Here is a 17,883-nt window from a genome sequence, read left to right on the forward strand (position 1 = left end):
AGCTCAGATATCCATGCCTATCAGCAAGTAGAATCTAGGTCCTAGATTCTAGATTACCAGGCAAAGGGTTAAAGCAAATTTCAGTATATGAACAACACGCACACAAACATACATGCAATATGAATGAATATTCAGAATTTACATGGTGGAGAAAATTACCTTATCTTCCTTAAAAAAAAAAAAATTACATTCCATTCTGCCATTAATAACACTTAGAAATCTCTTTACACTAGAAAACAAGGATTGTTAAGCCTTTGGCCCACATATTTTTCTCATGTGCGGCCTGCAGCTGCCATCTGTTCCATTTACACCTCCACTCAGTGAAATAGACCCAGAGACACTAATAGCAAGTATCCTTGCTCAATGCTCTTTCAATGAAGAGTTACATTGAGAAACTAGGCATTAACTGCCTGGTGATTTCAGTAAAAAAAAAAAAAAATACAGCAGTTACATCAACTAGCCTTCTCCCCTTGTCTACAACTTGCACATAATCTGAGTGTCCTCACTGTGCCGTCAATCTGGGTGGATTCACTGTTTCCGTGTGCAGGCACAATTAGATGATTTTTCAAGTTTAAGGGTGGATAGTCAGCCTGCATTGATAGACAGGTTGACAATACGCCTCGCGGGGCCTTACCCCTTAAAGGTCCATATAAACACACACTATGGCCAATTTTATCAGGAGTCAAATAAACCTGCCTTAATGTTTATTATTAAGCAGCAACAGGCAGATGTCTGGGTACTGGCTATTGTCCCTAACAATAAAACCAGCTATATTTCAAAGAAAAGCAACCAACAGCCCTGTATGTGATGCTAACACAATGGCACATGTGGCTGGAAAATTGATTTTGAAAGACATTTGGTGATTTGGTGAGATGACTGTTGACAATGGTTTCCCATTGTGAGCTTTGGCAAGGAATAGGCTTTGGCTACATTACTAGCAGGAAGGGGGAAAAAGCATGCATTTTTAAAGAAAACTTTTCTATAATAAATAAGTCAACAACAAGATGTTATCAGCAAGAACTCTAGATAAGCAACAACTACACCACATGAAAACGATCATCCAACAACTCCCCATGCCACTAGCCTAAAGGGAGACACGTTTAATGTAGTATTTTGATGCAAACATACAGTAGTATAGCCTTAAGGTGCAAGCACACCAGCAGATACTAAATGTTATTTTAGTCAAAACTAGTTTGCAATCCACTGGCTCATGTATGGGCCTATGGTTATACTCACTTAAATTAATACCTGGCCATATCAGACTAAAAACCCTATTAGTCAATGTCATCATGGATTAATTTCCTGCTGGCACCAATACATGGGCACCCCATGCAATCTAGATGCTGACTCAGGAGCAAAATTATCAGACCGGCATGTCTTGGTCCACAGTGGCCAAATCAAAGAGCCTCTTGTCTGCCACCGGTACCAAAAAAAATGAATGTTCCTGTGTATGGCCAGGCACAGATTTTATTCTTCTTGTTTGAACTGTTGGCACTGAATGTACTAAAGTAATACAAGTAAACACCAGCATCATCAGACTAATAAGTTTGGCAAGTTACATCTGGAGCAGATTCCCTCCGAACGCAGTGGAGGAAACAAAACACATGTGTGTGCAAACAAGACACTTTACAAACCTACATGAGTGGTTTATGGTGTCTTATTTATTTGCATGCTGCTGCTGTAGACATATGCAGGACATAGGCAGTACACAAGAATTCATCGGGGATGTCCACCCTCAGGTCCAGCAGTTATTGGTGAACTACAACGCCCAAATTCCAGTTATTTGCAAAGGATTTAATTCAGTAACAGCTGGACCTGGTTTGTGATCAACTACTCTGGCCAATTTGGAGAGAGACATGTTGTGCATCATATCATACACAGTATATGTCTAGTGGTTGGACATCCCTGTTATATTAATGATATATATTAATATAGACAGATGGCATAGGAATATATTCCCTTTAAGGATTCCTTCCATGAGCACAGGTGATTAAAGCCTAGATAACGGAGCTGATTATCACACCTGCGTGCATACCGGGGCATCTTTATATTCTGGTCTGCCAAGAGCACCGGGAATGACAACTGATACACAAAGCACCACTATAAGCATGGACACCTACATCATATCCTTGGGACACCTGAGTGGAAGGAGGTAAACTAAAAACAGGGTAGCTCTTTGAAAAGCTTTTAAATGTTTTTCCTTGTACTTGCAGTATTCCTGGTCTATTTGTCTTAGAAGTACTCAAATTTATGAACCAGTAAATTCATAAAATATATTTCTACTTTTAAATATCTAGCTGGGCTAATCTCCATTTCACTATCAACTGAAGCTACAAATACAGAGCTAACACATTAAGGATATTAAAATATTTCATTCCCATGGGAGGCACTTTCCATCTGTTGCATCAACACAGCAACGGGAATGAGAGTGATCTACTCTCTATACTAGTTTATAGGAAACCCATATCATACCCAAAAAACCTGGATTTTTCAAATTATTAAAATAACTGCACTTTAATGTTGGCAATGTGCAAACAAAGAACACCTCGTCTCTATTATAAAGGCATCTTTATCATATAAAATGCACATACAAAACCCTGTGCTGTTTGTAAACATTAGAAACAATTCATATATATCTATATCCAGCTATCTTGTCAAAGAAATTCTGTGCTGAGTTTTACATACAGTATTTTCCATGATATAAAAGTGACATGTGATGATGGGTTTGTAAACACGAGAAATGAAAGGGCTCATCATTGATTATAACCACTTAACTGATACCCTGACTTATGTTAGCAGAAAACTGCAGCAGCCCAGGGTACTTTCAAACAAGCACCGCAGTGATCTCTGCTCCATTGTATTAACTGAAAACTACCCCAGGCCAGTGCAGTTTTTCACTTAAAAAAACAAGCCCAGGGTATCAGGTAAGTGATTAGAACCTATGGGGGGTGCCAAACATTTTGCACCCCCCCTGTAATTTAACCTTTTCTTGTCTGTTAAAGCAGATATTTCCCTTATAGTGGGCAAACCTCATAGCTGCCATTTTGTATTTAATACTTACAAACCCATCCTTGTGTCACTTTTAATTAATTAAAAAACTTTGCATTGCCATGTAATTTAACCTTCCCTTCTTCTTTAGCAAAATGATGGCTACTTTGCAAATCTGCTTTATGAAACTGCAAAAAATGACTGGTTTAAGACTTGAATAACACAGAAGATAACAACCAGAAGGCCTTCTCTACCTTACCTTTGTACACTAGGCAAATTCAATGCTCCAATAGCTGTACAATGTATATTTTAAGCAATGTCTCCAGATGTCCATGCATGCTGTATGGAAAACGTATACTCAATCTATACAGCTGATGTTCAGAAAGGCATGAAATCCCACAGCCCTGTCAGCTGTTGTTCAAACCAATAGGCTTGCAGGAAGATGTGGAAAGTCTAAGTTTAACAATAGAATAGGCATTATTCAAAGCAAAATTCCCAAGCTTTTACCAAATTCAGTATGTAACATATGGCCCTCCAGATGGGAAAAACTACTCCCAGCATCCTATGCCAGATGTGGACATGGATATCTCTGGGAAATGTAGTTTGTAAAGGCTTAAGCATTGGAGTTTGATCCTCCCAATATAAAATACTGATCCACAATGTAAATAATTAACACTTCAAATGTTTTTTTTTTTTATCTCCACAGTGCCAATGCACAATAAGCACCCCCACAGCCTACCTCCATTGTCACAGATGTTTTGATCCATTATGGTTTGCTTACATTCCCCCAGCTGTCAATGTATACAGGGATTTGCAGCCATACAGAACATGGATTACCCCTTAGGTTTTGAAAAACTACTCCCTGCATCTCAGAGGGTGCCTACACTCGTGAGCAGTTGTAACCGCTACCAATTTGAACACTTTTTTTTATATCAACACTAAATATCTTCAATTGCATTAGCAAGTGTAACACAAAGACTACATTGATTTTTATATCTATCAAGAAGGGGGTTAACTCCAGTAAACATATAGAGCTGCAACAAGAAAAAATAGAACAAAGTGCCTGAGTTGATATTTATTGGACAGGGTATCAACCATGTGGCTCTACAACTGATGATCTACAACAACCAGCTGTAGTTTAATTGTAGGTAGAAGGCCGCACTTTGGACAACTCTGAACATTAAGCAATATATTCACATTTAGTGGGAAAAAAAATTAAATTGCAAGACCAGTCCAGATATGCTAGAAGCTGAGCAATACAGATGTAAGACTGTAACAGACTCAGTAAACCACATAAACAACACAAGGTACATCATCTCTGCTGGGATGTGATTTTAGGGAGATGAAAAAGTCCCTGTCAAATATATTGTTTATATTTAATGTGTTTTACCTTCATTGTGGAGGCAAATGGGCCATCTAATTGCTACCATTGTAACTGTAGTTGGTAAATAAGAAGGTAAACAAGGAGAATGTGTAAAAGGGGAGGACATGGAAATAAAATTGCCTCCACTGACTGGAACAGAATCAGTACTGTTTTTTTTAGAAGTCTTCAATTTTTTTAATTACTTTTTTTTTTAATTCAAATTTGTTTAATGTTTCCTAAATCACGGAAAGTGAATTGCCTGTGTGGTTTAAGCCTCAATACCTACTTCTAGAATACAATGTTGCAGGCTACAGGGCTCAGGCATGCCCGGCTTACACAATGGTTAAGTAATGCAATAAGTGCTATGTACACCCGCGGCACTAATATCATCGTCTTACTCGCCTGTTCCCCCACATATACCATCTGGGTACCCCCTGAGGGCCAGCAGCAGCCACTTCCTGGGTGCCCAGGCCCCATACACCTGTGCAACATCCCGCCAAGCTCTCTCCCAGCACACAAGGCAAGCACTCGCCCGTACGGCTTCCCCACACGCACACACAACAGAAGAAGAAGCTCTCACCGCCCCCAGAAGGATGGAGAATGGTGGGGGAGCCGCTTCCGGCTTCGGGGTTGTTTTGGGGTCTATTTTTCCAACGTTACTGTATTTTCAGTAATTGTTTTCAAAATACGGGCAGCTCATCTCCTGAAGAAGGGCGAGTTAACGAACTGGTTCGTTGCATAGGCTTTTGCGAATCTTATTAAATGCCTCTTTCTGCTCTCCGTCCACAGCTCGGTGGGATCCAAAATGGCGGCTACGGGTTCGGCCTCCCCCTCTCTTGCTCGTTTGCTCCCTTTTCCCTGTCTTTCACTCTCCTCAGCGGAGAAGTCGAGTCACACCCCCTCCACACGTGTTCTGGCTGATTATTGGCTGCCGCGGCCGTCAATTTCTTGAATTCCAATGTCTAATTTGTCGAGCCTGCTGTATATCATTTAATCCCGCCTCCCTATCGTTTCGCTATTGGATGGCAAAGCTAGTTAAGAAGGCGTGCCTCGCCTATCCTGTTGGATACTAATGTGTCAATCATTACAATATGGAGGCGACTGGGAAGGTGGGCGAGGCTTGCATTGGAAACTCTCATTAGCTATTGGTGAATGTCTACATCATTTTAGGGAGAGGAGGTCAGCGATGTGATGATTTGATAAAATTCATGTCAATCGAAAAAAATCAAGAAAAGGAAGCTCCGTGTGATTGGTGATACGGGGAGATGGCCATTACCGGGGATACAGAAGGGTTAGTGTCTGTCACAGAATGCTGGGCAGCGCTGTGATTGGACTAAGAAACATGCTGAGAGCAGTTAACGCGAAGTTATTGGTTAACCGTGTTTGTATAAAATGCGTGGCTGCAAGTGATCCAGAAAGTTGGCCGAAATCATTGTTAGCGTATAGCTTTCATTGGACTGGCTTACACATAAACACAACCCTGCGATATGTTTCATATGGGCTTAGCCAAACAATTAACGTTCCCAGAGCACCTATACAAATACATTCAGCAAGGGAGAATAAGAACTCAGGTGACCCCAGAACTTCATTTCTAACTCCATTTGGTTTAGGAGTCTATAGGGGACGTGTAATGGTGCTGCTTGGCCTTATGGTATATAATGCAAGATATAATGCTTGAATAAAAATCGTTCCTTTCCAGTCAGTATTGGTGGCAGTATAATATTACTGGCTGGGAAAACTCAGACCAAGGGCTATAGCTTGCCATGGATAGGAAGACCTGCTCCTTTTAGAAATTTTTGGCAACCTCACCAAGCTATTGGATATTTTTCATTTCTTTGCAAGATTTGACCATGGAGGCAACATGCCCCAAGGCTAAAAATCAGAGCACTTCAGGGGATGTTGGTGACTCATTAGCAGAAGACCACATTTACTGTATGCAGGTCTTGGTCAATGTAACTCCGGCTCGGGGTCCTAGCTTTTTCTTGTCAGCAGTGGGTGAGGGGGCGCCGCACCACTAGGGCAGAGAGCGCAATAGCACTCTCCACTAGAAGAACCAAAGTTCCGATTTCAAAATCTGAATTATGGCTCCTTAAGTTACCAGGAGCGGCATTTTGCCCCCCCGCCCAGGCAACCTGCTGGCCTCTGCTGCCTGAGGCGAGTTTCTTAACTCACCTCGTGACAGCAGCACCCATGGGTCAATGGATAGTCTATCATTTCCATCATATCCTGTACAGCAGCCAATGGTCTAAGGCAGGGATCCCCAACCAGTGGCTCGTGAGCAACATGTTGCACCCCAACCCCTTGGATGTTGCTCTCAGTGCCCCAAACCAGGTAGTTATTTTTGAATTCCTGATTTGGTGGCAAGTTTTGGTTGAATACAAACAAGATTTACTACCAAATAAAGCCCCCTGTAAGCTGATAGTGTGCATAGAAGCTGCCTAATAGCCAATCTTAGTCCTTATTTGGCTCCTCCATTAACTTTTATGATGCTTGTGTTGCTCTCCAAGTATTTTTACATTTGACTGTGGCTCACAAGTAAGAAACGTTGGGGACCCCTGGTTTAAGGACTCTGGAGCCTAGACACAGTGTCTATACATATATGGGCACCTCATTGCAAAGATGGCCCACAATGTCTTGTATGGATTGCCTATTTGTTAAGTAGCGTGATGGTGACAATGTGTCCTGAGTTACCACATGTCTAATATTTTATTGCCATTGCTTTAAAGGTAGTTCCTAAGGTGTTGGGGTGCCCCCAACTCCCAGTGGAGCCCAAAGTTGTGGGTTAAGGGAGCCTGCAGGATGAGGGCTACTCTTTATACACAACTGTAACAGAGGTATCTGTGAGGGAACCTATTTGGAGGCTACTTAGGATAAAATAATATTTGTTATCCTGGATTTCCTGCGCATATAGCTGAGTGGATTTTTGCATGAACCTTTCAATATACCTGCCAGATTCAAAATAGGCTCTGGCAATTCAAATACACAGAGGCCCGACAGACCCAATCCAGCCTGAAGATGGTTACTTAAAGAGGAACCGTTGCTAAACTGTAATGGAAGGTTAAAGGGACAGTATACACCTTTGATTAAATGGAGTTTAATAAATAAGGCTTATACTAAATATACTTTTTTGCCCCCTGATTTAATCATAAAGAATGGATGTTTTTTGTTATTTGCTGAGCTAAACAGGAAAAATAAAGCTACTCTATGTTTGGTCCAACAAAGTTGAAGGGAGTGGGTTGTAAAATGGTAATAATTATCTACCTTGCAAAGACTAATGTTGGGAAAAGGAAATAAATTGTTAAATAAATATAAGAAAAATAATACAACTATTTGTAAACAGATTTATTAAATATCCTCTGAAGTTTAGTAGATTTGTATAATAGCAGAGGTTTCCTTTTAGGGTGAAGATGGGGCAATCCGTCTCTGTGCACAAATATACAAGTCGGCACAATGTGCCGCGTGGGACTAGTCCCCGTGACTGGGGCTAAGTAGAGCTAAAATAGGCTATTTAGTACTTTGTGTGGACCACAGATATTTTTATAGGCATCTGACACACAACTAGTAGCTGTTAATTGTAGCTGGCTAGGAATAGATTTATTTTTTCTGTGTGAGGTGAATATACCACTTATGGATCAAGACAACCCCATTTTATGTTGCATTAGTTAGTATCATGCATGTCTGTCTGCAGGCAGTTCTGATCCAACCATTCAGACTGCTTACAGGCAATCTACTGATAATCCCATGACTACCATTTTATCTTACTGTGTGTTCGGAGGAGTTGCAACATTTAGTAAATTAGTCCCGTTCACTTAGTTGGACCAGGAAAAGCAACTCCTTTTTTCTTTATGGAGTCCCATGGAAAACTGATTTGCAGAGCATCACTTTCATAGAAATCCCATGTGTGATTTTTAGTCATGCAGTTGCAGTAGGAGGCCAACTATCATTCTTGTTAACCTCTACCTGGTAATAAAGGTAGGATAGCTATGTTAACATTTGTTATTCTATATATAGTAACTAATAGGTTCACAAAGCAGTTGCCTAATCAAGTTGATGTAATCCCAAAATACCATTTCGAAAGCATGCACTTCCTCCCAGTCTCACCTTCCTACCCTAATTGGTGTAAATAGGTCTACATTGTAAGCTTGCACTTCTACAAATTAATACTGATATTTTGCAGCAGCAGGAAAGCATAAGCAACATTTACTATAATGGCTGTATAAATACATGGACATTTTTCTGAAGGAATAATGTGCATTTGAGGTTGCTTGCACGTCACATTTGTTGACCTTCCAAAGCAACACATGGAAATGATTTACACATGGGCAATAAAAATAAAAGAGGTTGTACTGGGACAAAATGTGGGGAGACAGAATGGGTAAAGCAGCGTTTCACAAACAGTGGATGTTACTCTCCATAGAGGACCTAAGTGCAATAAATTGTGGGTCACAAGCTGAGAACCAGTTGACCTGAATTGCAGGGGGATGGATGCCATGATATTGTTTTAACATTTTGTAACATGAGGAAATATTGTACTGCAAAGCGAGCCTTTAACCCAAAAAGTATGTTAGAGGAAGAAGAGATGAATCAGTTAGAGAATGGCTGGGAGAGAGGGTAGGCTATATAAAGAGAAGGCAAGGACTGATGCACGAGGGGAATGAAGACAGTACTCCTCATATACAAGTACAAAGTGCAAAACTGAGCCTACATTCAGTGTCAGAGTGGCCCACTGGAATACCAGGAAAAATCCTGGTGGGCCCTTCACACAGCTCCAGGCCCTATTACTATTAGCCACCAAGGTGGTCACTTTCGTTCTTTTGAAAGACTTCTATGGTGGCAAATTAGATTTTACCTTGTGATGGTGCGAATGGACATGCCTAGCTTGTGCTTTTCATTTCTTATTGCAATGGAAATTCAGTTGGTACTCGTTGCAACCTTTTCTAAACGCTTTGGTATTAATGTACACCTAAATAGATTTTCTTTTATGATCAGATTTTGCAATAGCCCTCATGTGTTTTACCTTTCATTCACTGTTGTTGTGCATACCGAATCATTAGTGTGAGAATTAGTCACTACAAAGGCAGGAGAACTAAGAGCAGACAGTGTACATTTTACTAAAGAAACTGTCAGGTTACTACTAATCTCAAAGGGAAGCCAGCCACAATAGAAGCATTTGTGTACAAACACCATACACATTCATCCCTCTGCTGTGCTGGGAAGTCGCTTTTGTGTTTTTTAAATAATAATAAAAAAACAACAAAACACAAATACAAGAGTATTGTAGAAATTATACCTATATTGCAAAAGACAACTCCTTACAAATGAGAAACTGAAGTACAGGTATATTGGATATATTGAACAAATCCAGTAGTGCAACTGGATTTTACTGGACCCTACAGCAGAATAACTTTAGGGCCTAAAAACATTTTACCAAGATATATTGAAATTGCTCATTAATTTGGGCTTTACTGGGCCTCCTACAGTCCCTGACCCTTTTGCAACCACAGGGTCTGCTTTGTCTGCATTTGCACCCCTGAAAGAGTCAGTTGCTTGTAAGCAAAATTGACTATTTAGTTCCAGTGAATCTCAGCAACCTGTTACTGTAAAGTTCCAGATCCAGTCAGCTCCTTGTGGTATGTGTGTAACTGGCCACCTGACCAGACCTGAACCCTGTTCTCTCTGTAACTTACTAACAGGCAACAACCAGGCACAGTGTTTAGTTACCTGTTTGTTACATTAACCCTTTTCAGTGCCAACTGAATTTTGCATATCACGCTGTCAGACAATTTTTTAAAATGTATATATTTTTTCTTCACTATGTAAGGAAGTACAGGCATAAACAAATAATACACCTATATGGAAAGCCCAAATAAATAGCCATAAAGTGAGTATATGATAAATCAATCAAAGAGGGAGCCAATAATGCAAGTCTGTTTTGATGACTCCCCCTTTTTAAACCACACCCATGTTATCACATGAGCTTTTAAGACCATGCCTGCGTTAATAGTGGTGCTCCTTTGAGGGATATCACCCTTCACTTTATGTCCTATTAAGCCACACGCTTAAATCCATATGCCCCCTCCTCCCCTGTAGATAGCACAGCAACCTCCAGCACATAATGATTACTCCCCTAATATTTCTAAATGATAACAAACTCCCAGATCAACCCCCCACACGGTTCACCTCCCACAGGCAGTATAGGGCAAACAGAGTATGGCACACAGGCAGGGTAGGACAGGTAGAATATTGCACACAGTCAGCATAGGGCAGGCAGAGTATGGCACAGACAGGCAGCATAGGGCAAGCATAGTATGGCACACACAGGCAGCATAGGGCAAGCATAGTATGGCACACACAGGCATCATATAGCAGGCAGAGTATGGCAAACACAGGCAGCATAGGACAGGCAGAGTATGGCACACACAGGCAACATAGGGCAGGCAGAGTATGCAGAAGGAAGGAGAGAGGGAAACCTATCATGTCTACGTAAGTAACTGATTATGACCTCTCCAAGACGAACAGCTTGTACTGCAGTACATACAGTGTTACAATGCCATCACTGCTCCTACTGTCTGTCTTAGATGTAAACAGGGGAACAATGTGGGATCTTATAGTCTGAGGTCTCATGGGTATGAACACTGCAGGATCTTACAGGTGTGAACAATACAATTTACAGCCTGAATATGAGGTGTGAACAGGGTTGGACTGGGGAGTGCAGGCCCACCGGGGCTCCCACCGACTTTAAGGGAGAGCATGCCGCCCAGCTTATAATTCATGTCCAAAGCACTGAGGAAGTGCGGGAGACCTAATAGTTTTTAATACCCCACACACCAATCCCCAGTGCTTTGTTCCCGACTACAGATGTCTGCGCATAAGCACACCTGTGCTTGCATGAACGGAAGGGGGGGCAGTGAGCAAGCAGGCGGGGGTCTATGGGTGCCCGCATTACGAATATGGGCCTGAGGGCTTAAGTGATAGTAGGGGTGGAGATATTTTCTGCCTCTGCTATTAATTCTATTATTGTGTATTAAACTGTATGCAGCAGTGCATTTGGTATCTATCTGCACTTTTCTAAATGGTTGCCTGGTGTTTAAAAGAGTTACTGCAAAAAGTGGTCATGTACAAAGTACCCTCTGATATCTTGTGTTAGGGCTCCCTTTGGGTGTAAGGGGTCTAAATGTAACTCAGGTTTTACCCACAGCCAGCACTGATGGGAACTGGGAGCTCCCTCAGTATTACCAGATTCTGATTCCAGTGCCTAAAACACCGCTAAATTACAAATCTGAAAAATCTAAAGTCTACCACATTCATGCCAGGATCTCTAAAAAACCTTATTTCCGATTCAAATTTATCTCTTTTCACCCTAAAATCTATCACTTATGTGCACATGTGGCACAGTCCTAGGAAAACAAAACCACTGACAACTAGGAGACAGAAATAGGAGCAGGCAGAATAGGCATATGCCTAGGGTGCAGGCCTGGACTGGCAATATGTGGGTTTGGGCAAATGCCAGAGGGGCTGCTGTAAGATGCCACAGACAGTCACTATGTAATGGGCTGGTGGGGGCTGTTTGGGCCTCTGTTTACTTTAAATGCCAAGGCCTATATTGAATCCCAGTCCAAACCTGGTAAGGTGCAACTATGAGGAGGGGCTTACTATAAATTATAAGGATATCAGAAGTCAGTGGGGAATTCTGTGAGCATATAAATGCACAAGGCTGCAGGCTGAGCTGATGCACTATAAGGAATAATGTATTCCCTCATGGAAGTTATAAGAATAGTATAAGTCACTTGGCCACAGACCAAGGTCTTTTTTTAAGTTATGGAACTTTGAATAGATTTTTAATTTCAGTAAGGTGTACATTATATTTTAGTATTCTTCTAATCAATGACAAGATATTAGAAGGTAAAAAAGCATGCTCTCCTGCACAGTGTTACAAATCACACTCCTAATTTCCAACATGTCATTACTCCCTCATCCCTTACACTCAGAAGTGCAAACAAATCTCCTGCCAACACTTTCAATACCAAGCAAAACAAGGCTGTGTCTGTGCCATATGTAAAATAAAGGCGGTTTTATGAAAATGAAATGGGAGTGCTGCAATTTCGATATATTGAATTCTGAAGGTATGTGGAGGTAAACATATGATGCTGCGTGCACCCCTATGATAAACTTCCCACAAGTGTGCTGGAAACCCATTGTATTTAACACTTTCAATACCAAGCAAAACTCCCAGCATCCTCACTTTTTTATACAGAAATCCCAGCACCAATCATATCCACTGTTTCGCTATAAATTATAATTCCTGCACTACTGCCCTTCTGTCTGGGAAATCTGACCAACTTCCCTTCTAGTTCCCACACTGTCATGCACAACTCACAGTTTCCTTTACACAACTTCAGGCTCCAGGTCTCACCCCTTCTGCTTTCCCACAACTAAGCAGACTCCCTTGCCAGTGCTTTGACTGTCATACTTTGACTCCCGGATGCACAAACCTGAAGCAGACTGCTATGGGTGCACTATCAGAGTTTGCGGTTTGCGCTATAATTGCATTGGCAGAGCTAATGAGGCAGCAGGGAAGGAGCGTTATGAATGCCATGTCAAACTATGTGACCACATTGAAGCAGGTATGGGTGCACTGAGCTATAAAGGCCACAGCCACACATGGTGTACCGTCTGCTTCGCTCCACTGGTGTTTTGTAGGCAGGTGGAGAGAAGTGGATCTGCTCTCATCTCTGCTACATGGAGCAGAGATTGACCCGAAAATGCATGCTTTCAGGTTTTTTGGGTCAATCTCTACTCTGTGTAGCTGCACTAAGGCAAATTTGACTTGACTTTGCCTAGGACAACGCCCATTGACTTCTATCTTCATCTTTTAGATGCTGAATTTTTACATTTGAGTTTTTGATCTTTTTGCACTTAATAAATACCAGACATTTCAGTGTTTGTAAGATAATTCAAATTTGAGGTTTTTTTTTTTTTTTTTAGCTTGAATCATGAAAAAAATCAAATTTAAACGTTGATAAATCTCCCCCTAAATAAACCCAATAGGATTGTTTATCCACCAATATGGATTCATGCAGCTTAGTTACCTTCATTGTTTTATTATAACAATTATAATAATAAGTACTGTATAAAAGCAGTTTGCCTGGGGCTGTGAATATGAAATGATAATGCTGAGGGTCACTGTACCATACTATACCATAGATACCATGACCATACATAGGATGATAGTGCCTGTCACGCCACTCCTTTCAGCAACGGCCCATACATAGGCCACTTGTTATGCCACTCACACTGGGGTAGGCATAGTGTCTTAATAGGCTGAAGTACTGTTTATATGCGTACACCAGCCTTCAGAAGGTTAAAGTCAGCTTAACTTTATTATTGGAACCAGCTCAGACGAGGCAAAGGGCTGCTTAGCGGTTGCTTTTTATTTAAAAAGGAAAAATACTGTGATCCTCCCTTACTAGTAATACGTATATATTTCTATCAATTATAAGGATATCAGTATTATTTAAATGTGTTTGTTCTGGGGTTACTATTACCCTTCTGTAGCTCCCTCTGCTCTTTATGTAGCGCAGGTACCAGTGCAGCAAGGGAAATTTATTGGGGGCAAGGAGCAGGGGTGACAAGCGGCATTAGGGGTCCTGCCATGGGTGCATTCATGTTTTGGTCAAGCACTGCTTTGATATGATAAATTAATGTGCTGATGTTCCAGCTTCTTATCTGTATTTCACCTCTTTTTCTTTCTAAAAAAATCCATTCTCTGAAAGAGTGAAGATTCACCATATCTCCTGTAATGATTGACAGTGACATACAGTGGCTTGCAAAAGTATTCAGCCCCCTTGAACTTTTCCACATTTTGTCACATTACAGCCACAAACATGAATCAATTTTATTGGAATTCCACGTGAAAGACCAATACAAAGTGGTGTACACGTGAGAAGTGGAACGAAAATCATACATGATTCCAAACATTTTTTATAAATAAATAACTGCAAAGTGGGGTGTGCGTAATTATTCAGCCCCCTGAGTCAATACTTTGTAGAACCACCTTTTGCTGCATTTACAGCTGCCAGTCTTTTAGGGTATGTTTCTACCAGCTTTGCACATCTAGAGACTGAAATCCTTGCCCATTCTTCTTTGCAAAACAGCTCCAGCTCAGTCAGATTAGATGGACAGCATTTGTGAACAGCAGTTTTCGGATCTTGCCACAGATTCTCCATTGGATTTAGATCTCGACTTTGACTGGGCCATTCTAACACATGGATATGTTTTGTTTTAAACCATTCCATTGTTGCCTTGGCTTTATGTTTAGGGTCGTTGTCCTGCTGGAAGGTGAACCTCCGCCCCAGTCTCAAGTCTTTTGCAGACTCCAAGAGGTTTTCTTCCAAGATTGCCCTGTATTTGGCTCCATCCATCTTCCCATCAACTCTGACCAGCTTCCCTGTCCCTGCTGAAGAGAAGCACCCCCAGAGCATGATGCTGCCACCACCATATGTGAAAGTGGGGATGGTGTGTTCAGAGTGATGTGCAGTGTTAGTTTTCCACCACACATAGCGTTTTGCATTTTGGCCAAAAAGTTCCATTTTGGTCTCATCTGACCAGAGCACCTTCTTCCACATGTTTGCTGTGTCCCCCACATGGCTTGTGGCAAACTGCAAACGGGACTTCTTATGGTTTTCTATTAACAATGGCTTTCTTCTTGCCACTCTTCCATAAAGGCCAACTTTGTGCAGTGCACCACTAATAGTTGTCCTATGGACAGATTCCCCCACCGGAGCTGTAGATCTCTGCAGCTCATCCAGAGTCACCATGGGCCTCTTGGCTGCATTTCTGATCAGCGCTCTCCTTGTTTGGCCTGTGAGTTTAGGTGGACGGCCTTGTCTTGGTAGGTTTACAGTTGTGCCATACTCCTTCCATTTCTGGATGATCACTTGAACAGTGCTCTGTGGGATGTTCAAGGCTTTGGAAATCTTTTTGTAGCCTAAGCCTGCTTTAAATTTCTCAATAACTTTATCCCTGACCTGTCTGGTGTGTTCTTTGGACTTCATGGTGTTGTTGCTCCCAATATTCTCTTAGACAACCTCTGAGGCCGTCACAGAGCAGCTGTATTTGTACTGACATTAGATTACACACAGGTGCACTCTATTTAGTCATTAGCACTCATCAGGCTGGCACTTATATTGTAATGTCACCCACTGTGACCTACAGCACTTATATTTGCCTATTTGTGTCTGTTAGTTACCCCTCCCATATAGATTGTAAGCTCTACGGGGCAGGGACCTCCTTCCTCTTGTGTCCTCAACTCTTAACTTATTGCTGCTGTATTTATCTGTATTTATTATTATACTTTGTATTTATCTATTATCTTACTAACACCCTGTTTGTATTAATGTATTCTACTGTACAGCGCTGCGTACATAAGTAGCGCTTTATAAATAAAGATATACATACATACATCAGGCAATGTCTATGGGCAACTGACTGCACTCAGACCAAAGGGGGCTGAATAATTACGCACACCCCACTTTGCAGTTATTTATTTGTAAAAAATGTTTGGAATCATGTATGATTTTCGTTCCACTTCTCACGTGTACACCACTTTGTATTGGTCTTTCACGTGGAATTCCAATAAAATTGATTCATGTTTGTGGCTGTAATGTGACAAAATGTGGAAAAGTTCAAGGGGGCCGAATACTTTTGCAAGCCACTGTATATTGAAGCTTAAGTAACACTGCCAGTGTCATGTTAAGGAAACGGAGCATCCACTCAAAACATCTGCAGTGTGCAGCAGTTGGCGTGGGGCCTCTTTTAAATAACAGACATGGATTTAGGATGGGACACTCACAGAACGCTTTCAAATATTACAGCTGAAAGGGGACCTGTCACCCTAAGAAATAATTCTAATTTCTTTTCTATTGTGTTTGTTAAGCAAAATTAACTTCACACACTATATAAATGATATCAATGGTGTTTCCTTCAGTCTTGGGAATATACAATCACAGGCAGCTGCCATTTTGTGGGCACTTTTATTAAGGCAAGCTTTGTATCACCCCAGAACCTTGTGCCAGAATGGGGGACCTGATGCCCTTGCCCATGCACTGGCTACACAATTAGATGGCAAGAAGGTAGCGAGGATGTGAGTGCTGAATGGAAAGTTTAAGTAATTGTCTGCTCCGCCTCCATGCCTAAGGCATAGAGGCGGGGCAGGCAGTATATGATTGACAGCTGGGATTTTTAAATGCTTTTATAATGGGTTTGAATGTGTTAATATAAAAATGAATTTAGGTTTCATGTTTAGTTTGAAAAGGACTTTTATTATACAGCTTTTCATGTCTGGGTGACAAGTCCAGGCAAAGCATCTCCCCATCTTGTCTCCCCAAGACAATCAAAACACCAACCGACTGAATATTAATCCATAATGGGGCAGGAAGCAGCCACCACACCTGGCCATTATAAACAACCTTTACATAGAAAAAAAAAAACATATGGAATAAAACTGTGGTGCTGCACATTTCTTCAAGAGCAAACACGGCTGAAACACAGGCTGAAATGTGGAATTGATTAAGATTCCCAGCAGTTAAATATTATTTCTATCAATATTCTTCTAACAGTCAGAAAAGTCTTTGGGAGAAGACACACAGGGCTACTAGTAGCAGCTACTTGACACAGCTACTAAAACTGACAATGCTGATCATTTACTGATAACTGGTGTGTTTTAGCAGAATTGTAGTACTGTCTATGGCAGGGTATTTTCTGGTGTTTAGTAGCTGCTACTAAGTAGCTCAGTGTGTCTTCACCCTTAATGAATTGACATATTTGTCAGATTGTGTTTGGCTGGTTTGAGCAGTTGATTATATTCATTTTCTACAAATGTCAGTACTCAGTGCAGCTCAGCAGTAGCACAGAGTACCAACACCCTTCCAAATTGCATGTGGGGATTAAGGGCTCTGGTACACGGGGAGATTAGTCGCCCGCGGCAAAACTCCCTGCTCGCGGGCGACTAATCTCCCCGAGTTGCCTTCCCTCTGCCATCCCACCGGCGAACATGTAAGTCGCCGGCGGGATGGCAGACGCGGCGGGGCGATTTCGGGAAATCGCCGAAAAAGCCTCGCGAGTCTTTTTCGGCGATTTGCGCGAAATCGCGCCGCCGCGTCTGCCATCCCGCCGGCGACTTACATGTTCGCCGGTGGGATGGCAGAGGGAAGGCAACTCGGGGAGATTAGTCGCCCGCGAGCAGGGAGTTTTGCCGCGGGCGACTAATCTCCCCGTGTACCAGAGCCCTAAGGATTCTGAACCAAATACTTGGAGAGCTGCTTAAGCAAACACAAAAAACTTGAAGATAAATTGCAAATTCTCAGACTATCACTGTCTACATCATACTAAAAGTTAATTTAAATGTTGACATCCCCTTTAATATAACTGAATTTAACGTGCAACAATAAAACTCAATTTACAGCCTTGTATTGTATCTAAATAAAAACAAATATGTATTATATACAAGGCAAATCCCACCTGTAAAAAACAAA

At 41.5% G+C, this 17,883-nt stretch overlaps 1 protein-coding gene across 10 annotated transcripts in view; it reads right to left on the reverse strand.

Annotated features, from left to right (window-relative positions):
• The window catches only part of cnot3 (CCR4-NOT transcription complex subunit 3), a 38,452-nt gene extending 33,186 nt beyond the window's left edge, over positions 1–5,266 (reverse strand). For 6 of the 10 annotated variants that reach the window (XM_012966127.3, XM_012966121.3, XM_012966120.3 and 3 more), the window contains exon 1: positions 4,932–5,264. The gene's annotated coding sequence lies outside the window, so the exon portion shown is untranslated. 10 annotated transcript variants of the gene reach the window in all.
• Positions 5,267–17,883: the final 12,617 nt, after the last annotated feature.

The sequence above is a fragment of the Xenopus tropicalis genome, chromosome 7 (genome assembly GCF_000004195.4).
Source record: "Xenopus tropicalis strain Nigerian chromosome 7, UCB_Xtro_10.0, whole genome shotgun sequence".
NCBI lineage: Eukaryota > Metazoa > Chordata > Amphibia > Anura > Pipidae > Xenopus > Xenopus tropicalis.